This window comes from Macaca nemestrina, unplaced genomic scaffold (assembly GCF_043159975.1).
Source record: "Macaca nemestrina isolate mMacNem1 unplaced genomic scaffold, mMacNem.hap1 Scaffold_118, whole genome shotgun sequence".
Taxonomy (NCBI): domain Eukaryota; kingdom Metazoa; phylum Chordata; class Mammalia; order Primates; family Cercopithecidae; genus Macaca; species Macaca nemestrina.
The window spans coordinates 120040-140491 of NW_027257601.1; the positions used below are offsets into that span (position 1 = coordinate 120040).

At 50.4% G+C, this 20452-nt stretch overlaps 1 long non-coding RNA gene across 1 annotated transcript in view; it reads right to left on the bottom strand.

Annotated features, from left to right (window-relative positions):
- Positions 1–20452, bottom strand: part of LOC139361250 (uncharacterized) — a 39680-nt gene that overhangs the window by 6244 nt on the left and 12984 nt on the right. The window contains exon 2 of the long non-coding RNA XR_011618809.1: positions 154–1080. This is a non-coding gene — a long non-coding RNA (uncharacterized lncRNA). The remainder of the gene's footprint in view (positions 1–153; positions 1081–20452) is intronic.

Below are 20452 nucleotides of genomic sequence, written 5' to 3' on the forward strand. Positions count from 1 at the left end.
GTCCTCACTGGGCCCTAATTTGGAACTCTCCAATGACTCTTGCCAGAGTAGACATGGGTGCAGGGGTGACAGCCCTGCCACCCTCGTGGGCCCCCCTCCTGTGGGGACAGTGTTTCTGCCTCAGTTCTAGACTGCAAGAGACCACAGCTGTACCTCAGAAACGTGGGCGGAGAGCTGTATGGAGGGAGAGGAGACACCAAAAACCAGCTGTTTGGGAAATCGGAGTCCAACGGCCAAGAGCTGGCGTGGAGGCTTTCCTTTCTGGCTCTGTAAAGACGAAGCGAGCACTTACTCACCCCAGCCCATCTGCTTCTCAGGGACTGCTTCCATTCGGCCGCCCTGTTGAACTTCCGTCTGTTAGGAGGATGCTCCCACAGGGCCTCGGTGTGATCAGTTTCATGAATCAGCACAGGCGGAGGTGGGACACCTTTGTGTGCCTTTTCATTCTACTTCTGCTTTTTAATAAAGGCCCTAAATGCTACTTAAAATAATGACTCAAGCAGAGGTTAAGTCAGAGTTGCCCTTTTAGATTCTTAAATATTCTAGAACTAATGAGGTAAAACTAGCCTTTGTCAGTAGAAAGTAAATTCTATGTGGTGCATCTTTGGCACTTTGTGCATAACTCTTTCAATGAATGTCTTCCTGGTTGCTCTTAAGACTGACTTGCCAGTCAGTGGCAAAACCTTAAGAATGACATAATGTTCTTGGAAAAAGCAGTAGCATTTCTGACTTTTCATATTCAGCTCTAGAGGCCGATTTTCTCAGGGGCTCCTGCACAGTCGGGCGTGCCAGGGCCACTCATCTGATGATCCAGGATGGGTCCTTGGCGATTTTGGGGTTCTCGGGTCCGAGTATGGCCAGGCCGTGCATGCTCTTCCCAGTGCCGAGAACCCGAGGGGAAGGCAGGCGAGGTCAGCGAGGACTGGCTTCTGCGTCAGTGCCGTTAAGGCCTCCATTCCCAGACACCGTCTCCCCCGCTCCCCACTCACCTATAGCTGACAGTGAAGAGCTGCTCCCTGTGGGCCTGCTTCATCTCATCTGAGAGGCCGTACAAGAAGAGGTCCATTCCTAGAAGACAAACTACAGGCACAGTGGGCTGTGCATTTCTGTCCCGGAGTGAGGCACCCCCTGCGAGGTGGGGAGTAATAGCCACCCCCCTCCCCCCGCCTTGGCTATTAGGAGCCATGGTGGACTCACAGCCTGTTTAGGATATTGTGAGTAGTATCATCTGCCCCTCTGGAAATAATGAACTGAATGGGAAACATCCAGGCCCCGAGACCCACTCAGGAGCAGAAAACGGGGAAGGAGCCTTGAACAGACCCTCGGGAGGGCAGTCAGCAGGAGCCATGGAGGCCACCAGGAGGGAGGAAGGAAGGCAGGCAGGGAGGCCAGAGGTGACGTGGTGGGGGGAGGAGACGTGGCCAGAGGCAACGTGGCCAGGGAAGGAGATACGGCTGGAAGGAAGTGACAAGAGGGGTCTCCAGGCCTCAGACTGTGCCTGATGTATGGATGACATTTTAACTAAGATGTTATATCTAAAGTAGCAATTTAGAACCATTGTGTACATTTAAAGCACGGTACAAATATAGCACATTTCCCAAACCAAAGAACAGTGCGTTGAAGGAAGAAATAGCAGCTCACCAATAAAATAAAAGTGAGTCAAGAAAAAATTCATTTAAGATCAGAAATAGATCCTACAGCTCTTCTAGTCCAATCCCCACCCTAACATGAATGGGGGGAAAAGGGAAGTAGATTCTAGTCAGTCAGAATTAAAGGCAAAACTGATCCACTTTACTTTCTACTTGACAGAAAACAAGCAGCTCATCAAGGAATCCCTACGAACAGTAGCTTTAGGAGTCCCCAAAATGCAAAATTCACCTTCAAATTAAATCAACTGCTAAGTGTGTATAAAGTTATTGTTTTCATTATTGTCCTCCTCATTCCCAGGGGCTTTTTTAGAGCTTGTTTCCCCCTAATTGCCTCCAACACACCCAGGAAATTTAAACCCCACAAGTAAACCGTGTCTCGATTAACACACAGCGTCCTTTAGGAGCAGACAGTCCGTTGCTCTAAGACGTTCTTGTCACCTAAGCACTGAGTACAGCCTGAGAACGCACAACATGCACACACACGAACTCGGACAAACAGGTGAGATGTGGCACATGAGGAAGACGAGAAAAATGAACTTCACTGACACCCCAGATCCATGAAGAAGTGACACACGCAGCCTGCTCGGGTGCCAGTGACTCCTCGAAAACAGCCAAGGGCAGCATTTGGAGAAGCAGCACCGCAGGCCAGGAGGGTCTGGGGGCTTCAGAGGGGAGGGGTGCCCCCGACCAGGTGCTGGGGGCTTCAGGAGGGAGGGGCGCCCCAATCAGGTGCCGGGGCTTCAGACGGGAAGGCGCCCTGACCAGGTCCTGGGGGTGGCAGGACAAGCCCTGGGTCCCCTCGTCACTTTTCACTCCCTACTCCCGAATCTCGCCCTGAAGTTGCAGCAAGTCCAGGTATTCATTTACCCATAAAATTAAGTATCTGTGAGTAACACAAGTCACTAATCCACAGATATCTGAGTCCACAGATATCTCCCAGAGATGCCACCATCCATTCTGGTAGAAGAGCAGCCCAGGGGCCCACGCTGCTAGGAAGGGAGACTGTCTCCAGCCTGACGCTGCAGAATTCTCAACACAAAGTCTACCTTCTGGAACCATGCATCTCCTACAGAAGCAACTAACGGCATACAGGGTTTTTTAAAATCTGTTTTTTCTTAAGACAGTCTCCCTCTGTCACCCAGGCTGGAGTGCAGTGGCACAATCTCAGCTCGTTGCAACCTCTGCCTCTGGAGTTCAAGTGATTCTCCTGCCTCGGCCTCCCGAGTAGCTGGGATTACAGGCGCCTGTCACCAGGCCCGGCTCACTTTTTGTATTTTCAGTAGAGACAGGATTTCACCCTGTTGGCCAGGCTGGTCTCGAATGCCTGACCTCATGTGATCCACACGCCTCGACCTCCCAAACTGCTGGGAATACAGGCAAGAGCCACGGTGCTCGGCCCATATAGCTGTTTAAATTTGACTAAAACTAAATGCAATTAGAAGTTCAGTTTCTCATTTGCACTTCAAGCATTCAGTTACCCACAGGCGGCCATGGACCAGAGGCTGGTGGAGATGTCACACTCCACACTGCAGAAGGATCTACGGACGAAGTGGCTCTAAGATCATCTCGACATCTTTATATCGAAGCTACTGAAGTTTTACTCTGCTTATTATAGACATCAGCATTCTCTCATTTAAAAATGTCAGTGCTATTGCAATGATCAGATCAGTGACTTCCCAGCACCTCTTCTCTTCCTGTACAGATAACTGCAGAGCATCTGCACTCTGCCTCCACACTAAGGGACAGCTGAAGCCTCCGTGTAAAATCGGGGAGAAAAAAAAAATGAATCCCTAGTCCCCCTCTCCCTACAATTTTGTGAAGCGTCTCTTAATATTCAGAATAACTGCCGGAGTTACAATAAACAAACATCCCTTGACCAGGAAGCAACAGGGAAGTAAGAAAAGGAAGATGCGAGGACCCTCCATTCCCTCTGGGACCCCAGGCCCAGCCAGGACTGAGAAGGGCAGCACAGCCCGGCACACCTGCACACCTGATGCAAACCGTGCACATGGCTTCCCTGGGAAGCCCTCACTGGCCGCTGTGGCTCTGGTAGAGGGAGCTCCCTGAACCCCAACACCCACAGTCAGTTTCCTCCTTGCAGGTCTCAGCTCTGCTGCGACTGCCTGAAGTGCCTCCCTGATGCTTCTCATCATCCGGGTACGGTGCCCCCTCTATCCCATAGCCCTTGCTACCACCCACCCCACCACGAAGCCTGGCACACAGCAGGTGCCTGAGATGCCCCAATGGGCGGGCATGTCAGGGTAGGGCTTGGAGTTCCAAGGGCCACGTCCCGCATACCACCACAAGCACCGCGGAGGCTGTGGAAGCGGTCCAGGCTTCAGGCCTGCACTCAGCTTCTCCCGCCCCCGAGGCCAAGAACCTAGCAAGGGAATGCAGCCGGAAGCAGGATTCCAAACCCCCTTCTTGCTCCTCAAGAGGAAAGGGGCCTCAGGGCAAAACCCCACAAGTGCCTTCCTCCTGCCATGCTGCCTGTCATAGCACCGACACTGTCACAGCAGGGAAACCCACTCCTGTGAGGAGAAAACCAAGTACCACAGGAGCCACGTCCACTGGCAGCGTCTGCTGAGCCCAATTAGTGACAACAGCAGCCGGGCCCCCACGCAGCATGCACCGACTCTGACCTGCCTCGCACACCACAAGGTCCTGAAGCTCAGCTTCGACTCATCAGGGGCCTCTTCCAGGAGAGCTCGGCATGTCTACCTTCCCTGGGCTCACAGAAAGCTGAGGGACTCAGCCCCGAGTGTGAACAGAGTCAAGCTCCCACTAGCTGTGCAGACAACCTCCCCAGCCCTGGCCTGGGAAGGGGCCAAGCAGAAACAGCCATCTTTTGCCCGCACAGGTACAGAATTCAGCCAGCTCTCTCAATGGAGTCATGACAGGTCAACTCCAGGCTCCTCAGGCTCTGGGGTTCACCTCGGGCCACTGCACCTTTGAAATGTGGCTGCAGACTCCTCTAGGTTGCTCGGTGTCACAGCCCATTTCATTCAGACACTGCAGGCCCCAACCCGTGGTGTCACTACCCAGGACACCCCTGCCGGCATCCTCCGAGATGCTGCTGCAGCTGCTGTGATCTGAGAACAGCCACGTGCAGGCATCAAAGGGAGGGCTTCTCAAGTCTTCTCCGAGAGCAGTGGCTACAGCTTCGGAAGACGTTGCACTGAATCCTCGGTGAGCCTGGCTCGGTCTGCAATCTAAGCCGGGTTGCTGGGGAGATGCACTCTGTTGTAACTGATGGAGGCTGTTGGTGGCAGCTCTACCAAGACCAAGGATGGCAACTAATCTGAGATTTACAATCCATACTTTCTATCTGATGTTTACAAGGAAAGCATCGTGCAAGTTCCAGTAGCAAGAAATTTTCTATAATCTATCACATCGGGATACAGCAGAAATGTAAGTTAATAGGGTCTATGCAGAAGAAGAGATGGGTCTATTTCAGGAAAAGTGCTTGCTGGCTTTTTTAGAAACAGAGTGAAGTCCCTGCCAAGTACAAGGTTGTTTATACTTTTGCTTTGGAAACAGAGGGAAAGTTCTTCCTTATTATTCAAATACATTAACTACATTTAAGTGTTCTGGTAGACTAAGTATTCAATATTCAAAAATAAGTAATTGTTTGGTCTATTTCATTCCTTAAATGTAGCTTTCAAAAACTGAAACACCTGGCCGGGTACGGTGGCTCGCGCCTGTAATCCCAGCACTTTGGGAGGCCGAGGAGGGCAGAACACGAGGTCAGGAGATTGAGACCATCCTGGCCAACATGGTGAAACCCCGTCTCTACTAAAAGCACAAAAAATTAGCTCGGCATAGTGGCGGGCACCTGTAGTCCCAGCTACTCAGGAGGCTGAGGCAGGAGAGTGGAATGAACCCTGGAGGCGGAGGTTACATTGAGCGGAGACAGCACGACTGCATTCCAGCCTGGGTGACAGAGCAACACTCCCGTCTCAAAAAAAAAAAAAAAAAAAAAAGTGACAAACACCCCATGTTTGCCCTGGCTCCCACCATCTTCATGGAGTGGACAGAGCTTGGGAAAAGCTCACTGTGGAGGCCCAGAAGGCCGGGCCAGGCCTTTGCTCAGCAGATGAGAGGGTCAGCCACCCTAGGGAAGAAGCCCATATTTGCTATGTTACTGACAATATCCACATAAGTTTCTATTTTGCCTCCCACACAGACCTGGGATCCATATTTGAGGAAGCGGCTCATGCCAATACACCCTCCATGCCATCGTTTTCCTGACCTCCCCAAGAAGAGCTAGGCCAGGCAGCGTCCCCACACAGGCGCTGGGGCCCAGGAAGAGTCGGGTCCTGCCCCCTTCTCCCTCGTCCCTGCACTTGGCTTGCTGTGGAAGCCCAGCAGTGCTGGCTGAACCCACGTTCACCTGGGGCGTTCAGGAGAAGCCTCTGCAGAAATCAGCTGGAAGCAGGGCTGTGTGTGCTGGCAGGTCACTTGAATGGATTTGTGCAACTGAGTTTTCAACACAGGTGCTGCCAACCAAGTCCCTCAAGCCCTTCGTGAGCCTAGAGGCACAGAGCCATTTGCTGCACTCTATCTCTAACCACCCTGCACAGAAGCCCAGTTTATCCAAAGGACCATAAAATTGTGCGTGGAAACACTTGAAGTTTGGCATAATGAATTAAAAGTGAAGTCACCACATCTATTTTCCATTAATCCATGCATTCAAACAAGTGTCTCTTGAGTATGTGCATTGAATACTGTGGAATTAGGATTTAGTCCATGCCCTCAAGAAATATACATCACAGAAGGAAAGGTATAGCTTGTAACTGTAACGGTGGTGAACAGGCAAGAAATAAACATCATAGAAGAAAAGGTACAGCTTGTAACTGTAACAGTGGTGAACAGGACAGAATTTCACAGGCTCATCAGGAACCACCAAGGAGGAAGCGATGATTCATTTCCATCTGCAGTAGATAAATGTTTCCTGGACAAAGTAACTTTTCTACAGTGATATCTGCTCCTTATTGTTTAGATCTTGCTTGATAGGGTATTAAAATTACCACTTTCTATGTGCTGCTTATATAAAATACATCATTGTCAAGGGAGGTTATAAGTTATAAAATAACTTAAATACTTCACACATAAGCCTGGGCTGTAAATGTTGGAAGGGAGTGGGATGATGTGTTCCCGTATTCTTGAGACACAGAAGGGCCAAGACCCTGGTTCCCTTCTCCACCCCACTGCCCTGTTCCCAGATAAGGGGCAGAGGCAAGGCCGCCGTGCAGCCCTAGAGCTGGCTCCAGGGCCGGGACACCACGCCCAGCCTCTCTGCGCCCCATGCGAGAAATACAGTCTGGGGGGCAATCACCGAGTTACCTGGCAGTGGGGAGAGTCCTTCATCAAAAGCCTGTGCTTCCAGGATCCAGGACAAAGCAGGAGCCCCCAGGAAAAGTGTTCCAGGTGCTCCTGAAACCTGGGCACAGGGTCACAGCCTGGCAGGAAGCACTAGCGATGCAGGTGTGCCCAAGACTGGGAGGATGGCCAGACGCTTGGAGGCCAGACCGTCCTGCAGGAGATGACCACTTCTCTCTCCTGTTCGTTAGAGTCAGAGTCTGGGCTTCAATTTTGTATCTGGAGTCTCACAGTACAGAAATATCACAAAGGGATTAGACTTCGTATACTTACCCCAATGTTTTTTCAGTTAAAAAAAATCGTGTTTCTTGTGACTAATTCTAAATCCAACAAAGAAAAATAATTAAGTGTAAAAACACATGCCTACAAAATGTCAACCACAATCTCTTTACCCATAGAGACCCAAAATTTAGTTTACGTTTTCTTCAGTATTGTCTGATTTCTTTTTTTTTTTTTTTAAGCCATTACTGAGGTGTCTCCTCACTGCCCCATGAGGAGGTTCATGGGCTCTTCAGGGCTCTTTGCTGTTTTATCGTTTCTTAGGTTTAAGGACAGGATCATTTTCCTACACTTCTTTGCTTCCTTGATCACCAATTTTTCACAAGGACGCCATTGTGCATCGGAAAACCTAGCAAGTGAACTTCATTAAAAGTGAAAACAATAAGGACATGTTGGCTGCTATGACAGCATCCTCAGTCACCGAATCTCCCTGGGGGACCACGCCCCAATCTCCTTGTAACCCCAGCATGCAGGTATCACTGTGGCTGACAGGACTGGCCCACCCTGGGGGAGGCATGAAAGCAAAGAGAAGGCAGGCGACTCATATTTAGGAAACTCGGGTGATCCTCTTGAGTCATGTTTCTCAGGGTGTCAGGGGACCAGCCACATACGGGGAACCTCCTGGCCTGGCAGGTGGCAGATTCCTGGGACCCGCTTCAGACAGGTTAATCAGAGAATCTAAAGGCGGGCGAACTCTGAAAAGTATCTGTAAAGGAAGGACTCAAGCTCTGCTGTGAGCCCACTACACGTGGGGTCACACAGGACGCAGCTCCCAAAAAGCCACCCAGCATCCAGTCTCCATTCCACCCTCATGGGAGGAATACCCGTCAAGTCATAGAACACGGGCTTCAGTGAACGCCTTCCTGCGCCACCTCCACTGTCGCCCAGCCCTGCAGGAGTAGCCGCTGAGTAGGGGAAACAAGCCTTTGCTCCTGACTTTGCTCCTGACCCTGCCCCCGACACGCCTCACATTCTCACGGAAATCCCAGTAGAGTTCAGTCGCAGCCGCCTTTCCCTCACAGCACCCACCTCTTCCACAATCGAATCCCAGGCTTGTCCTAGGCCCTGCTGCGCATGACACCATCTCTGGCACCCGGACCTCAGACTGTCCTCATGCAGCCACCCGCACCTTCCCGACAGGGGGATCCGCACGCCCCGGCAGCTGCTACCCGTCTCTACCAGGACATTTCAGAGATTACTCAGCAAACTCGATGCCCTTAGACTGAACACGGCTCTTCCCTCACAGACCCTGTCACTCCAACACGTCACCATCTACCGGCCACATGCAACAAGCCTCTCTCCCTCCACACTGTTGCCCGTTGGGCCTGGCCCTCCGCCCTGTCCACACTTCCATTCCAGGACATTCCTCTGGGATCAGCAGCCCCAGACTCATCCCCAACACCTACCGCACTGAAAACAAACTTCTTCTTGACGCATCAAACAAAACACAGAAAACCACCCTCAAGAAGCACGTACCTTGAGTCACAGAGGAACACCGTGAGCCCTGACCCTGGAAGGGATCTGTGAATGTGAGTACTTCTAGCCCTGTCCCGACCTTCAGGGCCTGGCAAACCCACACGCATGCTCTCCTCTCTCTCCAGCTCCCAGCCAGATTCTGCCATTTTCCTCAGCTTTAAGGCAACACCCAAGGCTTCTCACATGGCCCAGAAGCCAGCCCTCGATGGCCCCATGACCTCCCTCCTGGGGCTCATACGGCTGGATGCTCCCTCCCGCAGAGCTCAGGGCTGGTCAGTATGGCCCAGGGGACCGGCCACCTTGACACTGGGTGTAAGACCAGCACTCCCACGTCTCTGGGGAAAGGAGCGGCCCTGGGCAGGGATGCACCTGGCAGCCCCAGGGAGGGGCCGGGTGTGGAGGACCAGGCCTCCGCCCGCAGACATGTCAGCACAGCATCCTGGAGCAGAACCTCCAGCCCAGCTGAGCCTACAGATGGCCACAGCCCTGGACAGGGACAACATCTTCACGGTGACCCAAGGGGACTGGGCCAGAACCGCTCAGCAGGGCTGCCCTGAATTTGCAACCCGTAGAAGCTGTACAGTCATACGTGTATGTTGCCTTAAGCCACTAGGCTTTGGGGTCACTTGTCACACAGCGACGCACAGTGGATGCGCACGGGCTCCCAGGACACGACGGCCTCTGCCGGCCTCACCCGGCCTGTCTCATCTGTTCCCGCGACATCACGTTTCTCAGAGCCAAAGGCTGCCAGGGCCCCCTCTTTTCTTCATAAAGTCATTATAAGCTCACAATACAAAGTGAAAAGCAATCTGTAAAATACAATGTATGATGCAATACAGGGTGGTGAATGCACAGGTGTACACGTGTGAAACAGGCACATGCGTGAAACAGGTGGATGTATACACGAACAGGTGTACACACATGAAACAGGTGCATGCATGAAGCAGGTGTACACATGTCAAACAGGTGTGCATACATACGTGAAAGTACCAGACATGAAGGGCTGTCTTTGGGAGCCTGGTTTTTAGGCATCTCCCTCACCCTTTTAGCATCTGGCACAATCACAAACACAGCACACCACAGTACTGAGGGGAAGCCCCAGCTTCTCAGGGGGGCACATGAGGCTTTTTATGTATGCCACAGGTTGCATCACTACTTTCTAGAACTTCAAGGACCCCCACTACCAGGACTGGGTCACCAGCCCACACGGACCTGCCCCTCGGATGGCGTGGCTGCTTGTAAAACAGAGGCTGAGCCCCACCCAAAGACCTGCAATACCTGTTATTAAATCAAGACTTGGCCATGGATGAATGTGAAGATTTTTATTAAATGTGACTCTGGAACATTCAAAGGACCGTAGCTGAATGCTTTTGCAGCCCACGGCATGTCCAGATGCTCATGGAGAAGGCCAGGGCGTGGGAACCCACGGAGCCCCGACAAGGCAGACTTGGAGCTGTGTGGCGCAGTTAGCACCGATTTTGTTTTGACACTTGCCTTTTCTATTCAGATTAAAATAAAAAACAAGACACACAAGTAGCTCACATTCTATTTCAATTCTCTGGATTTCTGTAGTAACTGGGCCCCTTTCCCTCTGGTTTCCCAGCCAAGAGTTAAATAGGCCCAGCTGGGATTTGTCAAAGTCTGGGCCTCTGTTGTAGAGTAAGTGAGGGGGGCAGGGAGGGGAGCGGGGGATAGGGAGGGACAGAGGGAAACAGAGGGAAGCAGAGAGAGAGAGAGAGAGAGAGAGAGAGAGAGAGAGAGAGAGAGAGAGAGAGAAACCCCCGAGGGCTGGAGGCAGGAGGGATGCTCCCTGGCAGCCTCAGGCTCCCCCTTCCTAGGTATCTGAGGGCTGGCATCATGCGTGCAGTGCCGTCATATGATTCGGCTGACAGATGCCAGAATTACAATAAAATGCTTAAGGAGAAGAGTAAGCACTAGCATCTTCAGATTAGGATAGTGTCCAAGTTTCATGCTTGCCTTGTATGACATTCTATAAATTGTAAAGATAATGCATTTTCTTACCAGCCACGCTGTTCAGCAAATACTAACTATAATAAAGGCCAGACAGCATCTGAGTACTGAGCGTGTGTCAAGCCCGGTGAGGTAGGAATCATTTACTTTGATAGAGAAAGAAACAGGCTCTGAGAGAAACTTCCTGAGGCCAGGCAGCCATCTCCAAACCCACCTCATGCCTCCTGACCCTGAATATAGAGAACCCAAGTCATTCACGTGAATAATTTACCCACATGCATGTCAGATTGAGATTCAGCCCCCAGATCTAATCATCTCTATACAGAAATGTGTCAAGGAAGGTACAATTCTATGACCTCGAGCTGGGGGAACCAAGGCAGGCACCCTCGACACAGATGTGCGGTGGAGGCGGGCGCCCAGCGCAGGGGCGGGCAGGAGCATGTCCAGCCCTGCCCAGTCACACAGCCACCCTGCCATGCCAGTGCAGGGGCCGCCACCGCGTCTCGGGGAAAAACAGCTTCTCCTGCACAGGAATCTACCCCTGAAAGTGTGTTCCTGAGAAGGTGCGGACCAACATCTCAGAAATCAGACACTGTAACACACTTATCTATACAGGCTCCCTGTGTCCGGGAATCACCAATAATTCCCATCTCACCATCAATTATTTCTGGTAAATATTGATTCAGTTAACTGAGTCAACACAGGAACAAAATAATGGAAATGTCAGTGAATCTGCTCCACCTGCTGAAGAGCTGGGACTAATGATGAAACGGAAGGAATCCTGGAGAACGCAGCAGGACCCCAGACCCCGCGGACCACCCGGTCCTCCCCCACGGACCACTCCAGCCTCCTTCCACAGCAGAGTTAGTCGTGGGGCCAAGGAGTAGTTTCCAAGGAATCTCAGAGGTTCTCAAGGTCTTCAAAGTTTAACGGGAATTGAATATTTGCATCTGAGTCCCAGGAGCACATTAAAAGTAAAATTTCTCCTTTACACTAGAATATTGAGCTTGGTTCGGTGGCACTGGCTGTATCTCATGCTCACGAGATGTTTAGAGGCAGTCATGCGTCTCAGGTGAATCATTTTAATAATGAAAGAAGTGCTTGGGCCCTCGATCCAGGATCACAGACCCCATCAACGAGGGTCTAACCAGGACAAGCCTCAGCCTGGAACGGCTGGTGTCCGTGGGGGCAGGGAGGAGCACCAAGGAAACGCAGGGACAAGCCCCACACAAGTTCGGCATGTCCTACCCCATGCAGTGGACATCAGCCACAGGGATCTTTTGTTTTTTTGTTCAGGAAGGAACATATAAAAAAGCCCGGGGCCCAGGGCCTGGACTCCTCAAAGCTCCCCACAGAGCCGGGTTAATTGGCATCTTCCCTCATGTTAAAATCGACTATATATGGCCTCTGAGGGCATCTCGGAGCAGGTGCTTTCTTGCCGTCTGGGGAAAGCAGGAATTCCAGGCCTCTGCCTTCCTACCTCCCCAGAGCCTCTGGCCCAGGTGAGCTCAGCTTCTCCCAGGTAAGGAGCACAGACCAGCTTCCCACATGTCCCTCAGGTCACACAGGAGCTGTGCAGACCCTTGTACCTTGGCACGAGCCCTTGCAACCCACCCCAGAGGCAGAAGCCCAGCCCTGTGGCCCCGGCCTGGCAGGAGGCAGCTGCTGGGGCCCCTGCTCAGGGTTCAGCACAGCAAGGTCCAGCCACAACGGGTGAGACATCTGTCACCCGGCCATCCGTCTTTAACCTAAAACAGACACAGGGATTCGGCAAGGGGTTCCTTCCCCTGACAAACCCGTCCTCCCTGTTCTCATCTCTCCCTCCTGCCCTGTCATGGCCACCCAACACTGCACACAAGACCTGACTCCCAGTTTCACAGGGAATCCAAGATAATTATGATTTTGAGAAACTGGGAGCTATATAGAAAGTGAGTTGGGAAAGCCAGTGTCCACTGATCCTCCACTCCATACAACCGAAACCCCACAACCAGCCACTGCCTCAGCCCCACCCTCTGGAAACCCCGCATCCACACCAGCCACACAGGATCAGGACAGGGAAGGAGCAGGACTGTGTCTTGGGAACTTAAACTCTGGAAGCTGAGTTAAATCAGTGCCGCTCAAATCTTGTCACCAATGATATTGTTAAATTGGGAGATTCCGTCTCTGGGGATCTGGAGGGAACCTGAGGCTCTGCACTGAGTGAGGTGAGCACTCGTGCTGGAAGGAGACGTCAGGGAAAGCAACGGAATCTGGAGTCGCAGCTGTCTGAGGCTTGGGTCCCACAGGGAAAGTGGCACCAGGGCCCTCAGGACAGTGGCAGAGCTCCCAGGAGGCAAGTCCAGGCGCAGAGACTCGTGGATCCAAAGCTTGCTCCAGTGACAGGAGGGGCTGCTGCGCTGACAGCCACGAGGCAGGCAGCCTTCGAGCTCCTCCAGCTGCCATCCTGCAGGCAGGGAGGACAGTGCGCAGACCACCCCGTGGGCTCCCCCAGCCTGGCAGGCTGGTACTCTTACTCCAGCCACTGACAAGAGTCCCCATGTTCCAAGCTAGGTTGAAACAGTGCCCCAGGCTTCGGGACACATGCACCCCTGCAGGGCCACTCCTACCCAACACTGATGGCTATTCCCACACATCCCCAACTCACAGCAAAACTTAAAAATGAAAGTCGGAAGATACAGCCAGGAAACCAATGCTCAAGAAGCAACTCCAGGGTGACTATTCCTAGAGCTATCGCTACTGAACATCTTTACATTTCCAGGGACTTCCTAGAGCTATTGCTGTTGAAAATCTTTAAAATTCTTCATTTCAAAATTAGCTTTCATTACACTGTCTCCCTATTCTACCAAGTCTCTAGAAAACAAAAGCATTACAAATTCCAATTCTATCTTATAGCAAGTTAGAAATGCACACGTTTCCTCAAAGGATTCTATGTGTTTCTGTGGCAATATCCTTTCCATGCCCCACGCTACTGCCCGCAACAGGGAAGGCTTTTCCAACCCAACACAACCCAGGGGCCCTGAGACATGCCCCTAATGAATCGTCTGCAAACTCCATCTTCCATAAAAACAGTATTGAAAATGAGCTTACTCCAACCCAATCCGGGTACCCTGAGACAGGCTTGCCTTAACGAATCGTCTGCAAACTCCATCTTCCATTAAAAACAGTACTGAAAATGAGCATATTACCACCTTTTAAAAATTACTGTAAAGTGGACAGTGTTCAGTTCTGTGAATTTCGGCACAAATATTCCCATCGTCATCATCATCACACAAGCAGAACAGTCCCACAGCCCCAGACCCACTCACATGGGCTCATAAGCACACTCGCCCATTCCCAGCAACCACCGTCTCCATGTTCTCCATTCCCACGGGTCTGTCTTTTGCGAGTATTGTCGGAGGGGCAGGTCATAGCACAGCAGGCTCAGCCTGTCTCTTTCCTGGGCATCGTGCCTGGAGGTGCACCCAGGGTGTCCTGTGATCAGCAGCCCGGCCTCGGGGCTGCTGGGTGTTTCTTATTCCACGTATGGCTGCAGCACATTGTAACCTGTTTTGGGCAACTATAGACAGTGCTATTAACATCTGGGCACAGTTTTTCTTGAACATCAGCTTCTGTTTCTCTAGGGTAGATACCCAAGAGTGGGGTCACCAGGCCCCACGTTTATGTGAGTTCAGTTTTGTAAGAAACCACCGAGCTGTCTGCACCATGCTGAACCCCAGCATCGCACAGGAGTCCCGACTACCTGTCCTCACCAGCACCTGGGGCTGTCGGAAGACCTTACGTCAGGCGCTCCAGCAGGGGTGTGAACAAATTCACTGCGGCTTCGGTGCACATCTCGGTGCAACCAGTCACGCTGAAGGTCATTTCAGATGCTTTCGGGCCATCCTCCCGTCCTTCTCAGTGAAGCATCTGTTCAGGTCTCTGCCCGCTTTTAAGTCAGGTGGTTTGTTCTCTGTTATGAGCCACGGGAGTCCTGTGCATTCTGGATACGAGTCCTTTGCCGGCTGCATGGTTCACAGACATCTTCTCCCCCTCTATAGAAAATGAGTCTCTTCAATACCCTAGGGGTGTCTTTTACATTAAAAGTTTAATTTTGATGGGTCTTACCTACTTGTTTTCTTCCTTGATTATGGATCATGGTATCATGGCTAAGAGCTCTCACCCTAGGTCTCGACAATTTCTGTTTCTTCTACAGGTTTTGTAGTTTGGCATTTTACATTCAGGGCTATGGTCCACCTTCATTTTCATACAGGAATTTCTCCTTGTTTTCACTCTTTTGCATATGGCTGTCCCATAATTCCAGCAAAATTCGTTGAAAAGACTCAAATTCCACTGAATTGCTTTTGCTTCTTTGGGTCTGTTCTGGACTCCACTCTGTCAGCTGACCCGTGTGTCTTCCTGAGCATAATTTACAACTTTAGTGGCCGTCTCTGGAAAAAAGTAATTCTGTCTGGAAGCAAAAACCACATTAGAAATGCTCTAATAAGATTCTTCCTCTTGTCAGGAGAGCAAAGCCACCGCCCTAAGCAGGGTGAGGCCTCAACAGCTCCCAGACAAAACCTTAACACACAATGGGGAACGCAATTCATTTCAAGATAGTTACCAATGGCCACAACCTGAGACCAGCGCAGCCATGAAAACTGCAATCATTTCACAACAGAATGAAATTCATAAAGAACCGCTGAGAAGCGTGTGATAAGTTACATAAATCACTGTACCTTAAATTCTGATGGTTGACTAGAACAGAAATAGCTTCACGGTACAGTTCAAACAGGAGAAATGCAGGTAGGGGTGGTTTCCACACCACACAGGGCCTGCAGGAAAGGGACCCTCTTCCTCTAAACGGGAGATCCCGGGAGTGATGTGATAAACCACGGTGACAGGCACGGAACTGTGCAAGCCGGAGTCGCGGCCTGGGACCGACCACGGAGACTCTGCCCATGAACGATGAGGCTCGACTGTCAGGCTGGAGGCAACTGAGGCAGTTATCAGAGGACAAGAAAACGAGCGCACGGTGCAAGGCAAAGGTCTGAAACTGGGCAGCAACTTCGAGTCAAGTTGGACAAATGGACTCAAAATACAGGTTCTAAAAACACCACAGCGAACTGTTCCTCGGCCTTGGAAAGGCTAAGTGACTAATGCCCAACACTGAACATCTGCTACCAGAGACGACTCTGGTGACACAAGGCCCAGCTCCTCCGAACCCGCGCAGAACCTCAGCGAGGAACTTTGCTGGTATCTTACGGTATATCGACATGTTCCTTTAAAATCTGGTATTTCATCAACAATGCAGGTGCCAGCTTTGACTCATTCACATTTCGATTAAACAAAATAATTTACACCCTGACCACGCCAGGTAAGAGTTTACTACAATCTTTAAACAGAGCCAGAGGCTACAGTTTGCTCCTACACAACACCACGTCTCTACAAGTTCGATGGGTTTATTACTTTCCATGTCTTCACTTGCCTAGTGCTAGAAAGCAGATTAAAAACAGAAGGAACCCAGAAACACTATTGAATGAGACTCAAATATCTTGCAATCATCCTGATGAGATGTTTATTAAACAGAAGTGTTCTCACCTGTAGAAAGCATCACACATCAACACGCACCGGGAACTGTTGCCAGCATTCCAGATCACTTTCCCTTCCATGGCCACAGTGCAGGGAGATGGACCACGCACACCTGCAGACCCACGGAAAGCGGGGTGGCACGGCCGATTCTTGTAGCGAGCAGGCCAGGGTGCACTCAAAGTGCATCTCTTTCCAGAGGGCTGCCATGGAAAGTTACACATTTATTCCACGATTTAGCGGCGCTGCACCAAACATTTCTGTAAGATTCTCTAAGCAAGCTTTTCCTTCTGCCTAAAATGGCCCAACAAACTGAAAAAGCTCTTGGAGCTGGCAAAGACTTCAGTATCTCCTTAACTACTGTCATGCGCGTCCGTGTGAAGAGACCACCAAACAGGCTTTGTGAGCGCAACATGGCTGTTTATTTCACCTAGGTGCAGGCGGGCTGAGTCTGAAAAGAGTCAGCGAAGGGAGGTAAGTGTGGGAGCGTTTTATAGGATTTGGGTAGGTAAAGGAAAATTACAGTCAAAGGGGGGTTGTTCTCTGGTGGGCAGGAGTGGGGGTCACAAGGTGCTCAGTGGGGGAGCTTTTTGAGCCAGGATGAGCCAGGAAAAGGAATTTCACAAAATATCATCGCTTAAGGCAAGGACCCGCCATTTTCACTTCCTTTGTGGTGGAATGTCATCAGTTAAGTCGAGGCTGGGCATTTGCACTTCTTTTGTGATTCTTCAGTTACTTCAGGCCATCTGGGCATATATACGTGCAAGTCACAGGGGATGCGATGGCTTGGCTTGGGCTCAGAGTCCTGACAACCATAGTCTTCACCTTTAAGGTGTGGGGTAAGATCATATAATCCCCAACTAGGCTCCTGATGCTGTGTGTGGCATCCAGCAACAGCACGTTCCATTCCTGGATTAAATTTGAGTCAAGAGTCCACAGTGAGAATGATTTCTGGTGAATGAAACACCAGGCAGGAGGGCGATTCCGCTGGGCAGCTCTTCACACACAGCCCAGGAGCTGGAGGGAGACGAAGAGGCCGACTCGCGTCCACCGTGCTCACGTCCCCGTCGAATGCCCCCCACTCCTAGAGGCCAGGACCCAAGGGAAATCTGACCTGAAAATGGGCAAACCCTCACTTTGGCAGAGGGACAGGGACTCGGGGCCACACCTTGACCTCAGAGCAACACAAGTGCAGACACAGCACCCCAGGACACCCTCCCCACCCAAATTCAAGGAGGAAAACCAACGCCCCGCCCCCTTGCGGAAACCCAGGGCTGCTTGAGCAGATGCCTGCCGCGCACCGTGTGCAGCCTCTCCCGTCCACGTTCCGGTCTCAGCACCTGTGCCTCAGCCCTGGCACTGCTCGCCACACCCACAGGTGTGCCAGGAGAGGCAGGTCCTAAGGTCTCCACTGCACCAAAGCCTGTAAAGCCAGGGGACCGCTCCCTCCAGCAGGAGTCCAGAAGCAGTGACTGCAATAGCATCACGGCATGAGAATTTGCCCCTCAGTCTCTGAGTCTCCAGTCTGTTGCCCACCAGAGTCTTCTGCCAACGGCGAGGCCCAAGCTGGGCGTCACATTTGGTTCTGACCATTTCCCTTGTCAAGATCAATACTGCAAATATATCCAATTCATCCTGTCACTAAAAACAAAATAATCCGCCATCTCCATCACAGATGACACAGTCAGGTTTCCATCACTGGGGTGGTTTTTTTGGTTTTTCTTTTTTGTTTTTTTTGACATAGAGTTTCTGCTCTGTCGCCCAGGGTGGAGTGCAGTGGCGCGATCTCGGCTCACTGCAACCTCTGCCTCCCGGGTACAAGTGATTCTCCTGCCTCAGCGTCCCAAGTAGCTGGGATTATAGGTGCCTGTCACCATGCCCGGCTAATTTTCATATTTTCAGTATAGACGGGGTTTCACCATGTTGTCCAGGCTGGTCTCGAACTCCTGACCTCATCCTCTCCACCTGCCTCGTCCTCTCAAAGTGCTGGAATTACAGGCGTAAGCCACCATGGCCTGCCATTACTGGTGTAATTTCTAAGCCGCTCTCTCACACCCACTCCCTCTTTTTTTTTTTTTTTTTTATAACCAGCTCTATGGCTATATTTTTTCCAAGAGACCCCGTTACCCATTTGAAGTACAAATAAGACACCATGTTTAAAAACCAAAAATGCCAATTTACATAGAAGTCTCCAAATACCCAGTCAATTTCAGCCTTGAGAATAAGATCAAGCTGTTGGCTGAATACAACTTCCCTTTCCATCCATCTGCCTGTTAGACACAAGGACAAAGCCACGAGCTAGGGACATAAAGGCAGCAAACACCAAGGCAGCCGAGACTTCAAATAATAGCTCGAAGGACCAACACAAAGGTACCACACCCTGCACGCCCTCCTCTCCTTCCTTTTTAGAACTTCCAGAGGATGAAACAGGGACCTCGTCAGATGTCCCACGGTGCAGGCGGCCAGAGGGGAAGGCAGCGGCAGCCTGAATGAGGCCACCAGGAAATCACATTCCACAAACAGAAATTCTCCATGTGCTTTACATCCTCTGTCTCTGAAGAACTATGCCAGTCTAACAGTCTCTAGAAAACCTTATTCAAGTGTCATTTCGCATTACAAGCAAAGAAAACAGTGGTGGGGCATGAGGGAAAAACATAGCCATGTGTTCTGGGGTATTAAAAATAAGTTTTCTTCTGTTATAAATGTATAATTATACATTCTCAGATTTCTGTATAATTGATACGCTTCCTAATTAGTAGACAGAGTAATAAAAAGTGAATTCCAAGTGTAAGATCGGAGGACCCATTCACATGGCTTCAGGTTCTGCTACTGTGTTTCAACTTAAGAAAATGGTTCTGTGTATTGGTAACAAGGTGTGAGTGTCTGTGTGGCTGTAATCAGGGTTCGTGTTGGCTCCCTAGCAGAGGATGTTACACTGTTACATTATCTTCTACAAAAAATCCTGAAAAAATGAAGGCTGAATAGACATACACACCCTCCCAAAATAATCCAAATGCCCATCGATATGAAAAACAGATGAATTACAGTTTCCATCATGGAATATTCCTCAGCAGTGAAAACAAACTATAGCGACAGGTTCCAACTAGGATAAAGAAAACCTTTTAAACACGCTTAAAGTGAACTGACGAGGCAGAATTCCTCCATTACAGGCATCGGCTCCAAAAGGGTACAGTTCTGAATCCTGTGATGTAGAATTAGTTATCAACCCTGTTTAGGGACACATCTAGAAAAAAGCAAAATAATGACTACACAACTTTACATTCTTTGTAAATTATAACTACTATGAAAATTCTAAAAATGTGAAAATCTTCCCAACTCTTCCTTTGACAAGCTTCAAAATAAATACCCTGGCATTGCTTGCAACACACACAGGTGTGCCAAATTAATTGAAAATATACCCAAGTTAATAGAATCGAAACTTGAAGATGTTCTAGTGGTCCCTGCCTCACTATCTCTACAACGTGTAGAAATTTAAGAGCAGGTAGTGGCACTGCAATGCAAGGCTCAAACCAACTGGGTATTTGGAAACTTCTGTGCAAATTGACATTTTTGGTTTTTAAACATCGTGCTATTTGTACTTCAAACAGGTAACTGTTTGGTTCCATTGCAAAAAATACAGCTATAAACCTAGTTTAAAAAAAAAAATACGGGAGTGGGTATGAGAGACAGTAGCTTAGAAATTTTACCAGTAACGGAAGGGAGCAGTGGTTCATGCCTGTAATCCCAGCACTTTGAGAGGCAGGACCCACAGGGTCTTTGAGGGCACCGGTCTCCTCTGTTGCCTTCCTGCCGGACTGACCCCAGGACATTCACTGGGTTTCCATCCCTGTCTCATTCAACATCCCCCCCAAGGGTAGCCTTCATCCTCATCTGGGGCTCAACTCTGCCCAATTTCCTAAATCTCTGCCTTCAGAGCCTGAAAACACCCACGCCCAGGGTAACCCTAGGTCCACGTTTACCCCAGAGAGTCCCGATTTTATCTGTTTCCCCAGCATCACTTTAGTGATAATTTATCCTGTAAATTCCAACTGCCTTCACACCTCACTCCCGCTGTCTCCCAGCAGACCCCACTCAGATGTACCTGCCCCAGACCCCACACCCACGTCTGT